This window comes from Mauremys mutica, chromosome 10 (assembly GCF_020497125.1).
Source record: "Mauremys mutica isolate MM-2020 ecotype Southern chromosome 10, ASM2049712v1, whole genome shotgun sequence".
Lineage (NCBI taxonomy): Eukaryota > Metazoa > Chordata > Testudines > Geoemydidae > Mauremys > Mauremys mutica.
Window position 1 is genome coordinate 23,549,590 of NC_059081.1, and position 16,919 is coordinate 23,566,508.

General features: G+C 41.0%; 1 long non-coding RNA gene across 1 annotated transcript in view; it reads left to right on the top strand.

Moving 5' to 3' along the window:
* Positions 1 to 4,708: 4,708 nt before the first annotated feature.
* Positions 4,709 to 16,919, top strand: part of LOC123378669 — a 63,323-nt gene continuing 51,112 nt past the window's right edge. The window contains exon 1 of the long non-coding RNA XR_006582699.1: positions 4,709 to 4,784. This is a non-coding gene — a long non-coding RNA (uncharacterized LOC123378669). The remainder of the gene's footprint in view (positions 4,785 to 16,919) is intronic.

The following is a 16,919-nucleotide window of genomic DNA, read 5'->3' on the forward strand; positions in this document are numbered from 1 at the left end:
AAATTACACAATCACATACTGGCATTCAGATAGAGTTCACCTTATTGTGCATCAATATTGGCTAGAAGAGCACTTGAAACAAGTATCTGACTGGTGCACTTACAGGTGAAATCTTTCCTCTCTTTTAACCGCTGGTAGATGGGTATAATCTATTCTTGTTTGAGGCATCAGCCGCTATAAAGGTGTTGCTGTTGTGAATGTTACCTCAGTCAGGGAGATAATGATGGGGGAAAATACTTCTTGTGCTTTTGACATTTTTAATAAATACAGTTATATACACAGAATCTCCATTTTATTTCTGTTGTGCTACACATAAATACACGTCAGATGTGTGGTAAACCAGAATGCTCCCAGGGGCTCGTCCTGAAAGAGGAAAGACAATGATTTAGAGTCTGCATCTGCAACTCTTGCAGCTGCTTCAGTTTCTACTGTTGGAGGAGAATTTGTTGCATCAACATCCTCTTGACAGTCCTGATGCAGAAGTATAAGGGAATTTAGTGGTATGGCTATCCTATAGGAAAGTAAAATAAAGCCACTCTTCAGTTGCAAGACATATAATTGCTTCTGCCACCAGCTGCCGCTCTGTGTTTTAGATATCTTGCTCCTGATCACTCAACTCTCAGTTTTCCTCAGTAGATGGGAGAGAATTCAAGACTAGATTCATCAATCCCCTAAAAAAGGGTAGCATTAAGATGGTGGAATATATCCATGTTTTATGAAGTGTGTCTTAAGCTTCAGAGACTTCCCAGATGAAATCCCAGACGAGCCCCTACTTGTAACTGTGACAGACCCAGGTCATCAGGTGGGATTGAACCTGGGACGTCGGGAGCTTAGTGCATGAGCCTCTACTGCATGAGCTAAAATCCAATAGCCTCGTAGCTAAGGCTGTAGAGATGACTCAATATCTCTAAGTGGTCTCAGTGCCGCTAGATGGGACAGAGCACCACACCCAGCAGGTGTGTGGGTTACACTGGCTTCAGTGACTAAAATGAATTTTTACTACTTTTTACTTCTTCTAACACAGCAGGGCTAACAGAGAGGGTACGTGCTCTAGTGGTTAGGGTACTAGCCTAGTACTTTGGAGACTGGAGTTTAATTCCTTGATTTTCCCTCCCACATACACAGATTTCCTGTGTGACCTTGGGCAAGTCATTTAGTCTCTCTGTGCTTCTGTTCCCCCACTGTAGAAAGGAAAGAATAGTTCTTTCCTACCTCACAGAGGTTTAAAATTGTGAGACACTCTGATTCTACAACAGTAGAACAATACAAGTCCTTCAGAGAGTGAGCTGTTTGTGAATCATCAGAATTATTTATTACGTTCCAGTTCAAGGTGCAATCAGTGACATCTTTGAAAATTTGTTGGAGGCAAAGAGATTGAACACCAAAGTTATAACCAAGCTCATAGTTTGTCGTCTTGAACTCGTATTACTAGTGATGATCTGTGAGAACGAGAGAACCCAGCTTGATTTTCAGAAAACAGACTGGATACATTTTCCCTTGTAAATTGAGTCTTTCCCACTCTCAGCATCTCAGCTTTCTGTGTGGAACTTATAGCCAGTATAAATGAATGATTCCACATTCCCTCAGGATAACATTTGCTCATGCAGAGCTCAAAATTAGAGGGAATACGAAGTGTTCTATTAATTGCATGAATGTTGATTGTTAAAATCATGTGCTAATTGGTAATATATGTGTGCAGTAGGTTCCCTCAATATGTGCTAGGTTACATTTACTATCTTTGTGTCTAAGATATCAGAAGTTAAGCTTTTGGTAGAATGGGTTTTAAATGTTGTGTAAATTGCTTCTATCGATTATCAATACAGAAAAATTACTAAAAGAAGGTATACAGGCTGTACAAAAAAGTGACCAGAGCTAGAGGTATAGAGATTAGTGCTGATCTATAAAAATGTACCTATACTCTTTTTTTCCAGAGTAATTTTCCCCCCAAATATTCATTAGGATAGTTTTTCTGATGCTGGTCTTCTGGTAATTCCATTGGGTTAGATAATAGTGAGTCATCACAAATAGGGCTAGCATGCTGCTTAAATAAGAATTCCCCAATATGTTTATTTGTTTTTCTTTAGCTAGGCCTTTCCATTTTTCTGTTTCCCCCAAGCTCCTGTCTAAGGGCCTCATCCCAGGCCTATTCAAGTTTAGTGAAAAAGTCCTTTGATAATGTTTCTAATTTTGCTCTGTCAGATCCTGTTTAGGTTCTTATCCCTCACCCATCAGCATGGCATTTGAGCACTGTGGTATTTAGCAATGTAATGCACATCCATCCCAGGTGGACTCTTCTCCATTCCTAGTCCCATGGGGAAATTGCATATGGATCTCGTTTGTTGTTTGTTGTTTGTTGTTTTTATTTTATGAAGTGCCACAAGCTTTTATTAGCAATGGCAAGGTTGAAGTAACTAGCCTTGTACTTGGAACAGAATGTGGTGAGGTCTGAAGTGGCTCTTAGAACCCGAAGTGCTGAGTTCCACCCTCTTGGACCAGTCCTCTGCATGAATGAGCTTTATCCTAGTGACAAACATTTCCATTGTGTGGAGATGACTCAGAGCGCTAGACAGTCTTTTAGGTATTAGGTTTGATAGGTGTGACAATCAGAGGCCAGACATCCAAAAAGGAAAGCAGGAGATCTGAATCCCAAAGAGTAAGCAATTGAATCAACTGGTTGTATACAATGTAATTGTGTATAAAATGCATTTGAGTAAGGACTTTTATGAAAGCTTGTAATGTTCTGAACTTGATAGTCATTATGAGCTATATATGGTTAGGAATCTATATATTTACATGTATCAAATTGTATTCTTATGACCTGAACTACAATTTCAAATATACCTCACAGCAGGGAGAGGCTCCTCCCAAATTAGATGTTTACACAGCATCAGACAGTTCATGGTACAACTCAGGAAAAGACAAATGATGGCCTTTTAGAGTTATTAGGAAGATACTGAGATGCCCCTGCTATCAAATTGAGAGGGAATTTTTCCCCTGCTCAGAATAATCATGAATAACTGTAGTATGAGAGAGAGGGGGAAAAATCTGGTTACAAGGGAAGGGGTTTGAAGTGAAAGGTGTTCAGAACTGAGAGACAGTCTCAAAGGCAGGGGGCTGTCTGTGAATGCTGGATCTCTTTTAGCGCTAGGAGGCATGATAGGAAATTGTTCAGAAGTAATAGGTAACTTGTATTAGAAAAGGGAATTTATCTAATAGAGCAGTGTAAAGCCTGAAGTTGCATCTTTATTTATTTTCTGTGTAACCTGTATGTGTTTGCTTGTCCTTACTATTTCATCTTCAAATATGTGACTTTTCTATTAAATACACTTTTTTGCTTATTTGTCCTCCAAGCAGATGTGCAAACTGTGTAGAGTGTGCCAAAGTGAACTGATAACTGGGTGCCGTTGTGTCACCATCAGGGTTGATGAACTAGAGGGGAAAAGTCCAAGCATCTAGTACTTAAGAACTCCGGGAGAACAGGTTTGGGGAGACTTAGGACTGAAAGATCTGTTGGTGTCACACTGCAAGAAGTAACTAGGCTGGTGGAAGCCAGGGTGAGACCTTTATGTATGTGGGCTGGCTACTGGTGTATGGGCTCAGAGCCATAACAGCATAGCATTAAGGCATCCAAAGTTACAGGGCAGGTGGTGACAGAACTCCATACTGCTCTGGGCGATCCCTGAAATGTCACAGTGGCTTAGTCATTGCAGGAGCTACACCTCGATATTGGTGAACTGAGGTTCACTCTCCAAACATTTGCATAGCAGACTTTACTGGATTCAAAAGTGAGGGTGCAAAGTACAAGCTGTGACACTAAGCATCCCTGCATTCATACCCTGCATGCTACTATAATAATTTTTGTACAAAATATGCCTCATGAGGTATTATTTGGAAATAAATAACTCACTAATCATTAATATTCTTGTGTGATGCATGAGAGTAGTAAGTATTAAGAGCTATGGACATATGCTCAAATGATAACTAAAATGTGTTCAAGCCAGGCATGTTGAGGGAGTCAGTAAACAGGTCTGCATAGACAAAGGAATGTTTGAATTTCTGACCAGCCCAATCTTCAGGCATAGACAATGAAGGTCCATTTTTACATACGAGGCAAACAAAACTATTAAGCTAACAAATGTGGGAAGAAAGCACAGAGCTTCCTTCATCACCAGATTTCATGTTGCCTTCCTCACAGCTTGAATAAACTTTACTTTGAGGGCTAAACCTCAGAAGAATCTGTTTCAAAGGTTTACTGGTCTATAAAGACAAGGGATCTGAACCACAAGGGATAAGCAATTGAATCAACTGATTGTGTTCAATATTACTGTATTATAAGGGTGTGCAAAGTGAGGTTCTTTTCTGAAAGCTAATGACACACTGGTGATTAATATCCTTGTGAAATGTATGTATTAACAATATATATGGAATTAGGGATACTTATTGATATTAGGCTGTAGAGTACAGTCTGCCCAGACAGAAGGGAATGTCACAGCTATCTACCTGTCTCCTAAGTAAATTAAGAAGGGTGGAATCAGAAACAATGGAAGCCCCATTTACACAGAAATCATACAGGGGGATGGGAAGCCTACAGGAAGGAAACAACAACATGAGGTCACCCTGCTCATGAAACAAGTTCATTGAACTTTGGGAGATATAAGCAAGGACAGAAGCCATCTTTAGACAGGCATCGCTAGACAGGCAGAAAAGAGAACAGAGCTGTTGTGAGCTGAGAAAATGGGGCCTTCACTCCAGGGGGGATTGAAGTCTCTGGGAACTGAATATAGGTGAGAAATTTGTTTATGTAAGGACTGTACTTTGTTGGATTAAGTTTTAAACTTTTAGAAGCATATTTTGTTTTGTTTTACATGTACCCCTCTATATACTTGAACTCACTTAGTCCGATGTATATTTTGTTAGTACATTTATTTCATTTTTACCATAAACAAACTCAGTGCTGTGTTTAAAGGGGAGGGTGTCTTTACCTCTAGTTAAGTTAATAAGCTATGATGTGTTTTTTTACAGAGCAGTTTACCTTCTTATTTCTCTAAGCTGTCGAGAAGAGGGCCGGACACTTCAGGGCACATAGTTTTGGGGAAATTCAGAACTGGGTTAGTGTCACCTTGCTGGTTGTAACCAAGGGTAGTGGAAGCCAGAGTGTGACTGGTGCGTTGCTGGCAGCCTGCTGGGGTCAGAACCACAGCTATACACAGGAACTCAGGGTGTGACCTGCAGGCTAGAAGGCTGGGTGTGAGCAGCCCAGGTTGGGAGCTACAAAAGCAAAGGATTATGATGAACCCAAGATTACAAGGCAGGCAGTGACACAATCCCTCACTGATCTGAATTTGCACCTCGAACTTCAAAGGGACTGTGACAGAAACTTATGGTTTATTATTTTCTGTTTGTTTCCTTTGGGTAAAGGAAATAGAACAAATTAAAACATAAGATGAATAAAGTAGCAGAAAAGGCAAATTAAGCAAAGAAGCTCACCAAGAAGCAGTTAGAAGAGCTGTATGCAGTGAGGTCTGTCAGCTGCTGATCAGAAGAAATCTGAGCTGGTGGCCATGATGCATTCATATGCTATGAGGCAGGATGGGGCACCCGCTCCGGACCGGAGGGTAAAAGGATATGGATGCTAGTCTATGATTTTCTTTGTTTGTTTGTTTCTTAGCTAAAAATCTCATACAGGCACTCACATTTATCCAAGTGGGACACACTAAGCTTCTCCTCCCTGACACCCACACTGCTCCCTAGAGTCCTTACAAAATGCTGCAGCTAAAATAATTTTCCTTGCCTATAATTCTAACCAGGTTACTCCTCTTCCTTCCTCACTTTGAATCCCTTCATTGACACTCCTTTCTCCAGTCAATCAATTTCAAACTTCTAGTCCCTGCACAAGTTAAAAGTCCCTGCTCATTTCTTATTGCATCAGTCCTGCCCACTCTGCTCAGCCAACAATACTGGCCTCAGCACACTTTGTTCACTTCTCCCGGGACCATCTCCATGTTTTCTCCCATGCTGCCCTTCCACGTGGAATGTGGTCCCTAAGTTCTCTGCTTCTTCAAACTTCTATTGAAGGACCATTTCTACTGCAGAGATGATATCAGAGATAGTTGATATTTATTTCATGACCAAACCATTTTACATCCAGCCTCTAAAACAACTTATTTATATAGAAGTGAAATAAGGAGCCCACCTTTACTACTCTGTGCAGGCTAGCTGGACCTTTGATCCAGGTGTGCAGTGCTGAGAGATGTTGTGTTCCTGTTTACTACTCACCCCAGAAAAAGTGAGGGGAGGAGCAGAGAGTGGATGGATGTAGGCGCCTCCCAAGGCACCAGCCAACAGAGATGAGCCAGCATACTGTGGCTGGAAATGTATTGTAGGCATAGGTCAATGATAAAATCTATCTCCCTGGAGCAAGGAGATAAAATAGAAGAGATTTTTGTCTCTCTAACCCACAATTCCTTCCTTGCATTGTTCCATTGGCTATGATTGGATCGGCTAGGCACAATGAATTTAGCATGTAGATCGTAAATTCTTTGGGGTAGGGACTTTTCTTCTACTACTTGAGCAATGTGTAGCACTTTCAGGTGCTCCCATAATACAAATAAGAAATAATAACCTTTAGAGAGTCAAATCCTACAGTCCTTATTCATGTAAAACTCATACTGAAGCCTGTGTCTGAGTAATGCCTGCAGAGAGTAGCCTATTTTTATTTTGGGAGAAGGAAGCAGTGGAACTTTACTTATGGCAAAATTAAGAAAAGGAAGAGAAGGTGAAAGAAAATAACAACAAAGAAACAGATTTCCAGGTTTGCAAAAGAGCCACTTAATATATTTTATGAATTACAGATGCAATTTTAAAATAAAATCGTTGTAAATGTAAGTAGCATAAGTTAATTCACTTTACTTAGAAGCAGTTTGATAATGAAGCAATGGATTAAAAGAGAATATTGTGAGGGCCAGTGGATGGATTTTTGTTATGTACAGAAGTGTTGAAAGTGCTTGAGCATAAATTTCAGGAGATTGTATTATCAAGGCTACTATTCTGCTATCTATTTATTTACTGATCTCAAAACAGCCAAATACCTTGGGTTAAAGAGCATAAGGTTTAGGAAATTGTTATGGAATTTAGAGAATCCAGCAGACTTCATCAATTGTCCCGAGAAATGCAACAGATCTAACAGGAAATCAGTTTTAGCCAGCATCCCAAATGTTGATTCTGAATCAAACAGTGCATAAACTATACTCACAGTTTAATTAAAAGAAAACCTGATAAATTACTAAGTTTCTGGTGTTCACAAGACGGTTATCTGTTATAGGAATTATTTTTTTAACGTGCTAGCTCTCACACATGAAATGGTCTCTGGATTTATTTTATCATAAATGGAAATGATGACATACATACTTAATCTTATTTCTTTAAAAAAATGTTTCCCCTTTCTCACCAGACAAACTAACTCAGATTCATTAAATGATGCATTAAACAGGGTGAACAAGTTTAGCAAATGCAGTGACCACTGGAAATATGTTGGAAAATTAACAATTAAAAAAATTAACCAGAAGGAAATTGCTTACTAATTTTTAAGAGACAAAGGTTAATCTAAAATGACTACCAGCCCTCAAAAGGTTAACTGTCAAATTAAATAACAGGGAGATACAGTGGTCATTGGCTACCTGGGGGAATAAACTGTTAAATTACTTACTTCAATTCACATAATTTACAAAGAGATTAGCTCCTCTGTCTCTTGCTAGCTTTTGCTAAGAAGGCCTTGCATTCCATAGAAGGTTTTTTAACCTAGCAAGCATGAGGTCCTGATTGGTCATGGGAGAATCTAGGCTAAATGGTATACATTTCCGATGATGTAAAAGTAAATGAGAGAACAGGGCAAGTTATTACACCAGAGAATGTGGGACTATAGGGAATAATAAAAATCAGGTTACTCTAATTTCCTTTGAACAACTAAATATATACAGGTCATTATTTCCTGTAATCCACAGGCCTCCCACTGCAGGTCCCAGCTCTGAATTAAAGCCTCTGAGACAAAAACAACAGAATACAGTGTAGAGAGCAGTGAAAGAGGCCATGAGTCTATTTAAATAATAGTGTAAGTGTAGTTTATAAATTCAGCATTCCTGTTCTCATTGGAATGCTAAATTTGATCATCTTAGTAAAGAAAATTGAGATTTATAAGAGCTATTTGCCAGTAGTACTGTGCAGAATTTTATCTTGTTTTGTGAAGAAGCTTTGAGGCCTGTTGCATCCGAGACCTGATTACCCTTTACCCACTATCTATACCAAGCATAAGACAAAAGGGCATTCAATTTATCCTGGTCAGTGGCTAATGGCACTAGCATTTTTATTGTGTTTTTTCTGTAGCAACAGTTTCTTCTTTCCATTTTTTGAAAATAAAATACACAGTTCTCAATTATTCACCATCTAGTCAAGAAGTGGCTTCTATCTGTGCCAGTAGACAATCTTTGCTCTTTGAGGGCCTGTAACTTGATCTACAGATTATGTATTAATTATATTGATTACTTAAGAATTTCCAGTTATCACTTTGAGGGTTGACAAGTCCTTGTCCCAACATCAGTGTTATTAAAATTACTATATAGTTGGGAATCCCGATGTGCACAGTTGAAGTACCCACAATATAGGAACTCTTCTATTTACAAAGAGTTGATTAATACATTTAGCAAAGTCACAAACACTCTAACTCAGTAAGGTAGATAGAGAGACTATGGAATGTATATTTGAACATCCATATATTCACACCATCTCTTGCAGGACAACCTGAAATGTTAGCCATTATCTTCCACATCACCATCACCTTCCTTCTCATCACAAGTAGCCATCATTCTGGCACCTCCCAAGGGCTATATCTCTCTCATCTACTGCCCATAGGCTAGGATGCAATTTTTATAATATGTTACACTGACGCCTATATATCTAATGCATATTCTGTAGGGGTTTTTCCCCTTTTCTTTATTTGTACTTCCTTATCCTACTAATGTTGAGGTCTCCTTCTTCTATAGGTTAGTATATTGATATGTGTAACTACCATTTCAGCTCATAATCATATCTGTCACTTCTTGCTTAAGCAGAGTGGCAGTTATTACTTCCATGTTCTTTGCGGTAGCACTTACTGGAACATTCTAACTCCTACAATTAAGCAAGTTCTCCTTAGTTTCTAAAAGCTAAAGGTAACCATTTCTATGCCAAGGGTTACAGCCTACACAACCACACTTCAGCTAACGTCTTACAGGATATAGGATTAATCATAGCTTATTGCTGCTGGAAGGGACCTGAGGAGGTCATCTAGTCCAACCCCCTGCTCAAACAAGGACCAATCCCCAACTAAATCATCCCAGCCAGGGCTTTGTCAAGTCTGACCTTAAAAAACCTCTAGGAGGGAGATTCCACCGCCTCCCTAGGTAACCCACTCCTGTGCTTCACCACCCTCCTATTGAAAAAGTTTTTCCTAATATTCACCCTAAACCTCCCCCACTGCAACTTGAGACCATTACTCCTTGTTCTGTCATCTGGTACCACTGAGAACAGTGTAGATCCATCCTCTTTGGGGCCCCCTTTCAGGTAGTTTAAAGCAGCTATCAAATCCCCCTTCATTCTTCTCTTCTGCAGACTAAATAATCCCAGTTCCCTCAGCCTCTCCTCATAAATCATGTGCTCCAGCCCCCTAATCATTTTTGTTGCCCTCTGCTGGACTCTTTCCAGTATTTTCACATCCTTCTTGTAGTGTGGGGCCCATAACTGGACACAGTACTCCAGATGAGGGCTCACCAGGGCCGAATAGAGGGGAATGATCACGTCCCTGACTCTGCTGGCAACGCTCCTACTTATACAGCCCAAAATGCCATTAGCCTTCTTGGCAACAAGGGCACACTGTCGACTCATATCCAGCTTCTCGTCCACTGTAACCCCTAGGTCCTTTTCTGCAGAACTGCTGCCTACCCATTCAGTCCCCAGTCTGCAGCAGTGCATGGGATTCTTCCATCATAAGTGCGGAACTCTGCACTTGTCCTTGTTGAACATCATCAGATGCTGTAGGTTTATTGCATTATGGCTGAATATAATGAAGGCAAGGTAGTGATATAGTAAAGGCAAGCTAGCCCTATGGGCTACAGGCCTGATCTAAAGTCAATTGAAGTCAGTGGAAAGGCTTCCATTGACTTCAGTGGGCTGTGGTTCAGGCCCCTGAAATGGGAGGAGGCAATAGTTTACACATTTAGCCTCTGGTCAATTCTTGTAAATGTTGTTTCCCAAAGCAACACCATTTAATCATAAGGGTATGTCTACACTTGCAGCTGTACAGCGCTTTGGGTTAAACCAGCCTTCGTACAGCTGAGTAGGGAAAGTGCTGCAGTCTGCCCACACTGACAGCTGACAGAGCACTGTCGTGGCCACATTTGCAGCATTTGCTGTGCATTGGGAGCGGTGCATTATGGGCAGCTATCCCAGCGTTCAAGTGGCTGCAACGTGCTTTTCAAAAGGGGATGGGGTGGGGTGGGGAGGAGTGTGACAGGGAGCGTGGGGGAGAGAGAGTGGATTTTTGGAGCCGACACTGTGTCAGCAGCTGCCTTGTAAGTTCCGACCCCCCCCCACCTCTCTCACTCACTGAAAGTAAACAGCAGCTGTTTGGTTTTTTCCTCACAGACTAGATAAGCAGCCACTCCCCAAAACGGACCCTTTCCCTCGCTCCCATGCGCTGGGCTGCTTCTCTCTTCAAGCAAACATTAGCTGTGGGCATTCCAAAGTGATCCCCCCTGCCTCTGCTCATTCACAGCAAACAGGAGCTGTGTTTGTTTTTTTGATAAGCAGCTCCCGGAGCCCGGAGTTCACAACAAAACAAAGAGAGGCATCACAACAAAACAAAGACAGTAATCTTTACTTAAAAGGATTATGGGAAGCTTCCGGAGGTCAGTCACTGCATACTAAGATTACTCCCCGTTTACACTGGCGCTGCAGTGCAGCAGCAGCAGCACTATACTCTCAGGGAGGTGGAGTACAAGCAGCGCTGTAGCCACGGAGATAAGGCGCTGTATGTGCCTTACCAGTGTGGACGGGGAGTGAGTTACAGTGCTGTGGGCAGCTTTATTGCACTGCAACTCTCAAGTGTAGCCAAGGCCCCAGACTTCCAAAGACCTCTTTGATTTGGAGAATTGGTATTGGGAGGAATGTATGCTTAGTTTGATAGTGACATTTCTGTGCAGTTAAAAAGATGGTAATAAATTACTAAGTAAAGCAAGTGTGCCCCTGTTAGCAAAAAAACCCAAATATCTATGGGCTAGCAGATTGCATCTTGTGATTACTGAATCCCCTGGCTCTGAGATATCACAGAGATGGGGGCTATATAAATACCTACATAGACAATCAGACAGGATCTCTTTAAAGTGTCATCTCCAGGATGCACTATTTTTACCAGAACAGAGTTACCTTCCACTACTTATTCTAGTGTAAATCTGGGAAATCAGTGAAGTAACACAAGTGTAAATTAGCTTTTGAATATATGATCCCAAAAGTCAGCTTCCCATTTCTTCCAGCTCTGGACTATATGTAGTACTCAAATGAGTTTATAATGCCCATTGCTGTCAATAGGAGTTCTTGTGCAGATCGAGGACTGAGTATGGCCAAGACTGTCAGAGCATGTGTTATGTCACTTCCAATTTAAATGCACATCTCCTGTGTAAAAGTGCTTTGCACTACCTGCCAGGTCATTAGATTGGCCAAAAATGTTCTCCCCCCCCCACCACCACCACTTAAGAGCTATACTCTTCCAAAGCATAATAAAAGCTAATCCAAAGCATAATAAAACTTAAATGTATATTGTGAATAATGCTAAGCTTACTTAAGCAAGATAGTTGCCTGTAATAATATGCTATAAAACAATCTAAAATGTTTATTGTATGCTCAAGAACTGCAGTTTTATTCCTTTCTAGAAGTTTTTGAATCTACAGAAGTCTTCCTCCTCCCTAACAGACCTGAATTTTCAGATTTTTTCCCCTATATATAATAACCTTGTTGTTTTATCAGTAATAGATTCTGCCACCAATAAATATATCTTCAGAATTCTTAGTTTCCGATGTCAGTAGAAAACTGATCATGTAAATCAATAGAAAGCCTTAATACAAAATGTTTTTAAAAGGCAGTCTGACAGCAACAAGTACAAATAGCACAGAGCAGAACCTCCTTCTTGACTGAAATCTCATATCAAAGAAGTTTGGGGGTGGCAAGAATGTTGCTGCAGGATATGGCTCCAAAGTCACAATGTGTATTTTATTGCCATGAATAAACTGTATCCAGGGAACGGAGCTAATGAAAACGTAAGGATAGAAGATATCTTATTTTTGTTGTTTGTTTCTAAAATGTCCACCCCCACATAGGTCACTTGGAATTCATTTGTCTACATCCTGGACTGCACGTAGAGGGGAAAAAATGCCTGGGATCTGAAAAAAGGAATGCGATAGGGCATGGGAATCACAGCATCACGGTGGTCACCAGAGCATATTTTGGCTTGTCTTAAAACAAGCAAGCACCGTTGGACCTCTGTAATACTAGCAAATTGGTCTAGCTATCAGGCTACCTATCAGAGACTGAATGCTTGAGAAAAAGTGTGTGGGTTTTAGACTGAGCCTGAGGCGTTGGAGGGCCCTCTGAGCTGCTGCTTGCCTCTTGACTTCCAGTACTATTCAGTGACCTCAGCAACAATCCAGTGTACGGTTACAGTTCATTTCAATAATTAAACAGTTCAGGGATGGCAGGGCTTTCTTGTTGTCAGTAGAAAATCAGTGCTGAAGATTTTTTTCTCCCCTGCACTGAAATCAGGAGTGGTTTTTTGTTTTTAATTATATTAGCTAGTGACTATTAATTAATTTCCCAATCAGAACAAGAAATGTTTGTAAGAGGAGCTGGCAACTGGTAAATGCAATTATTATTGCATCACCTTTTCAAGGAAAGATCCCAGCTCCAGCAAAGTCATATGTCTAAAATTTCAGTCATGTAATTCAGGCTCAAATGGCAGATTTACTCTGCAAAAAAAGAGAACTGCTCTCCCATCTGGAGCTACATGGACCCATTTGATACTAGCTGGAAAAAGCCCATCAGCCTTGTGATGCCAGCAACCCCCCCTCCAAAAAACCAAAACCCTGCTGTCTGTGAGCTGCTCCAAGTAATGGGTTGACATGCTGCTTTAAACTGCTATAAATATTGATGATTAGTACCAGCCGAAGTGTATTTTTGTACAACTGTCTCCACCCTTCGCCCCAAAATAGTCAGTGAAAATAGCGAGATTTACATTTTTGCTAAAATAGCAAATGATTCAACTTTCTGTCTGAGATGTTTTGAAAAAATTGCTTCAATTAATACATTTGTTTAGGAGCGTATTGTGCCCCTTTCATTACCCATCTGGCTCCTTCCCAGCTGTTCTGATGCTGATTCTGGTGCTGTTCTGCTGGTATAGTAGTCAGGTAGCCGCTGCCAATCTTACCTCTGCATGTTGCTATCTCTGCTGGTTCATAGAAGCTTAAGGCCACATTCTGCTCTTAGTTACACCGTTGCGAATGCTCAGGACCTCCGCTGATTTCAACTGAGTTGCTCCATACTTATACCGGTGTAACTGAGAACAAAAATTGACCTAAACAATTTAGGGGTGAAATAGCCAATTTAGGTCCTTTAAAGCTCAGTCTTGCCCAGCACTCTCAACAGCAATGCCTATACCCTTGCCAATTCTCAACATTTTTATTTCGACCACCACAGTGTTACATTCCTCATGTGATACAATTTTCACCTTGTCCACTTCCTACCCGGTGTTGTTTATATAAGAATTTGAAACCAAACTGCTTTCTCAAAGCCAGCATATGTCACCCCCTTCACAGTGAGCAGTACCTCATTGTTCAAATAGCCCCATTAATTTCAATGGGGTTTCTTGGACAGTAAAGTGCTACTCATTGTGAGTAAGGATATCAGTCCGGCCCGTATCGTTTACACTTCAAAGCACAAGAGTGTGATGTACCTCTCATGTAATAAACTGAAATGTTGTGGGGTGGAGAAAAATGGTAAAAAATACCCCCCTAAAAACATATGAAAGAAAGCCTCCCATAATATATGTCATCATCCATAAGGGGGTCAGGTTCTGATCTCATTTCTACTGCTGTAAATCCAGAGTAGCCACTCTGAAGTCAGCTGAGTTGCTGTAGATTTATACTGGTGTCAGGATGATCGAAATCTTGCCCTTTGACTATATTTCTAATCCAAAAGTTCTCCCCTGCTTGTCCTCTTTTTGCGGGGGAAGAGAAGCTTGCAAACTCAAAATGAAATATTGGAGTCTCTCATTCTTTCCAGGTGTATGCATGCCAAATCTCGCAATGATGTTGGCAAGCTCCCAAAGTTGCAAAATAATGAAGAAAATGTTGAGTTTAGGACTCTATGCCCATTTTAGGAACATTCCTTGTAACTGCAATTAAAGCTGCCACTGTCTTGACCCCAGGGAAAACAATGGGGTCAAGATGCAATGCAGAGATTAAAATAATGTAGAAAGTTTGCTGAAGCATCTGTATATACCTATAGCTCTGCTCTTAGAAAACTCTAAATAAGGAAGGTTTGAATAAAAAAAAAACTTTCTTGATGTTCAGACCCTGAGCCGAAGCTCTGGATAAGGATTATCCCTGTGTGCAAAGGGACATTTGAGCCACTAGGAAACTCTGCACTAGTCTGGTCCTTTGGTACAAATTAAAGCCGCCTGTTAACTGCTCTAACTTACACCAAACATAAAAGGCCCCCAGGGGTCCTTGTGGTAATCAGGCACCATTATAATACAGGGCCACCTCCATCCTTCCCTCTTTCTTCTGGTCACAACTCCTGCACCAGCCACAGCCAGTGGGAGCAGAATAGGAACCATTACCTCAGCTCTACAGCACCAATTTATTATTATTTATTATTTGTATTACTGTAGTGCCTAAGAGGACTAGTTATGGATCAGGACCCCATTGTGCTAGGCACTGTACAAATACTGAACAAAATGATGGTCCAAGACCCACAGGGCTTACAATCTAAGTAAAGATCCCCTTACTCTGAGATTATCAGCCACAGGAAGATAAGGTGGCGTTAAGACAGCTTCACACCAGTGTAGCAGTGCAGAAAGAGCTGCCCTAATGCAGGGGAAGACATTGGCCCACAGTCTTCTCCTAGAACTATGGCTGGGGGGATAGTATAATCATGTAGGGAGGCAGAAGAGTAGTGGCAGGTCACCTAAGAGTATGGTTATTCTAGAAATGATATAATGGCATAGCGGTAGTGCTATGGTGCTGTAGTGTAGACCCTTACAACAGCCACTGAAGGGGTTCTTCCATTGCTTTAGTAGATCCACCTTTGCAAGAGGCAGTAGCTAGGTCAACAGAAGAATTCTTCCATCAACCTATCACTGTCTACACTGAGAGTTAGGTCAGTTTAACTAACTCTCTGAGGGTGTGAATATTCACACATCCCAGCAACACAGCTAAATTAACCTAACTTTCTAGAGTAACTCAACCCTAAGTCCAGGTGTCACTTATTATTATCATTAGTAATGTATACTATTATTTTAAAAAGATGCCTCTGTTTATAAAACCACTTTTGTTGTGGGGTTTTTTGCCTGCTTTACTGTGTTTTTGCAAAAATTACAGATGACAGATACAATTATGCTGCCTCTGAAACTGGTGAAAATAAAACTGTTTATTCCCAAAGTTTCTGAAAAGGAAATAACTGAAAATTGTGCTCTTTCTCCAGCAAGACAAAACCAAACTGCCTGAGTTATTAATCTCAAGGATTCTACAAAATAAGAGACGCAGGCAGACTCAGAAAACAAGGTGTCATAGCTATCCTAAGGTGACAGCTCTGGCTTCCTGCACCTCACTCTGGGTGGAACCAAGCAGCTCAACCACTCTCAGACTAGATCTCTGGGCTCAGTCACCTGATTCCCAACTGTATTAATGACATGGGTCCAACTTGGTTTTGGTTCCTCTAATAGTTTCCCTTTGGGACCCTGTGACTGTATAAGTTTGCACTGGCACAGAAAGTGTCTCCAGAACAATTCTTTATTCATTCCTCACAGGTACAAGGTACAGAGAGCAAAACCCATAAAAAGCCTGCAAGCATAGTGCTTCCTTACACCTCAGCCTTTCCTTGACAGCTTTGGTAAGTTCCCCTCAGCCCAGCTAACTCCATTTCTGGCAGAGAAAAGCAGCAAGTCCTGCTGCAGCAGCTCCATGTCTCGGTCAGTCAGTCAGCTTTCACTGACATACTTTGGTTAGCCTCCAGCCACTCAACCCCTCCTTCCTTTTCTAACATCTCTTGGGGTCCCCTTTGAACTAATCTTGACTCAGCCTTGGGAAGGGTAAACCATTCAAGCCTGGATGCAGCTAGATGGGGGTATTCACCAGTCGGCAGCTCCACCCATTGTTATCTTTGCCATTGTTTTGTTTCCTGTGGATTTCCCTCTTTTCAGCCCCCTTTGATTTAATTTCTGCCATTCAGGCAGGTTAATATCAAACACATAACTTGAGGGGTATAAGATGTTTATCAAAAACACTAAACATAACTCCCTCATTTACCACACAAAGTAGAAGCTCTAGTGTTCAACACTGAGGCTTTCTGACCATGGGAATAAATGCAGCTGCATTATAAAGGCCTCCGGCAGATTGATTCCTTACCCTGATTCCTTGCAACACACAGAGCAAAGGAAGAGGTTTGCTCTTATGCCCTCATAGGCGACAGAATAAATAAAAATTTTAAAAGCCCTCTAAAAAGTTGATAATATATCAGCAGACAACACATATTCTGTCCATGCTGTTTTCTTATAAAAGATCACTCTGTGTTCCAGTGCTGTCCGTGGGACTGAGAATATCTCTTTGACCATCTGTTACATA